We start from the raw sequence: 1817 nt of genomic DNA on the forward strand, positions 1-1817 counted from the left end.
AGTAGTAAGTTTTGATTATTTTAATTTTCTCTGTATCTGTGATTCTTTCCTCAGCTTTATTTCTTATTTTTATATATTTGTTCTTTTTCTCCTCTTCTTTTGATGAGGCTAAAGTTATAACTTTTCAGTTAAACAGTTATACAATTTAGTTACTACTTCAAGTCTCTTTCATTTTTGTAGTTAATTTCTGTCTGTATTTTCATAATTTCCTTCCTTTTTTGTTTTGTGGAATTTGGCATTTTTTTCTTTTTTTAGTTTCTTTAAATTCTTCTAGGTTACTTTATTTCTATTCTTCATATTTAAAACTACAAAATTTCCATTGAGTACAGTTTTAGACAGTGTCCCATAGTAATGAATGATATTTTCTAGGTATTCTGAAATTAACGGCTTGATTAAAGGTTTGATATTCCAAGAATTTAAAAGAGATGAAAAAATGATTGACTTATTTTTCATGCACTTGATATTTCATAGTTAAAAGAGGTAAAAGCTTTCTACTATATTTGGTTGTTGTATTTATTTTTCTTTTAAAATTTTGATGCTAAATCATACATTGATTTGTGGAAAATAAACAGAAAAGGTGATATATAATAATATTTTCTTTTTATTATTAAAGTAATTGTTGTTGATCTTAATAACTGTATCCAACATTTATAACATTATATCAGTTCTGCATGCAAGGTACTATTCTAAGCTCATTGTACTCATTATTTCATTCAATCATTCCCATTTTGCACATGAGAAGTGAGAAAACTGAGTCTTAGAGGTTATATAAATTATGCTGAGTCATATAGCTAGAAAATGTAGACTCTAACCTAAGTCTTTGACTCCAAAGCTAAAGCTCATACCTCACAACAATTATGTGTAAGGGAGAGAGCATAGAAAGTAGAGTCAGGCAATTTATATTCTAGCCCAATCTCTGTAACAATAAGATCTGGCACAGGTCAATCAAGCTCTATGGCACTAAGTTGGAGTTGTACTAAATGTGTTCAAAAGTCTACTAAGTTAGCATCTATGTTACGTGATTTTTGATTTGCTGTTCTAGGAGTGGGGATGAATTTATCCACTCCAAATAATGCTGTTAGTCACTGACGTCATCTATGACACGGTTAGCTGTGACTAAGGGTACATTCCAGAGTCATAAAACATAGTCATTTAAAATTTTCTCCTTTATGCTTGAGAAGATTGTTTATTCTCTAGAAGTTTAGGTTTCTGGAGATACTTTGGAAAATATTTGAAACTTGAAAACTAGCATACAAATGTAAGTTATTATTATTATTATTATTTTATCTTACTTGGTAACTGAAAGCTTTTCCTATAGTAATATGATCTATTTTTCCATTACCTTGCTGGTGTACTGGTGTTATATACACTCAGAGTTCAGGTACTATGAAGGCCTGTCATTTCTTCCAGGTCTATTGCCAGATATCCAAGGAAAAAAGTTTTCAGCTAATCCCAAAAGACGTTTATTTAAGAATGAAGTGAAATCCTTTCTTTAATCCTTGAGCCTTTTGAAAAATTGCTGTAAAAATATCATCATTTCCTATTTCACCGGTTTCATTTTTTGTCCTTGTCCTGTTTAATCTTGCATTATAAATTTTAACTGTGTCTACGGTGATGTAACTTCAAATGCCAAAGAAATATGCATATGAGGATAGTCATCTTCATTTTAATAATAAGGTATAAAAATAAAGTAATAAAGTTTTCATCCTGGAAAAAAAAAAAAGAAACTATACAGTAACCAATTGCTTTAAGTAATAGTGACCTAAGCTCCCATGCAGACCAGGGACAAATGCTAGACTCTCAGAAGTCCTAGTGGC

The sequence above is a fragment of the Eschrichtius robustus genome, chromosome 6, assembly GCF_028021215.1.
Source record: "Eschrichtius robustus isolate mEscRob2 chromosome 6, mEscRob2.pri, whole genome shotgun sequence".
In the NCBI taxonomy this organism is placed as follows: domain Eukaryota; kingdom Metazoa; phylum Chordata; class Mammalia; order Artiodactyla; family Eschrichtiidae; genus Eschrichtius; species Eschrichtius robustus.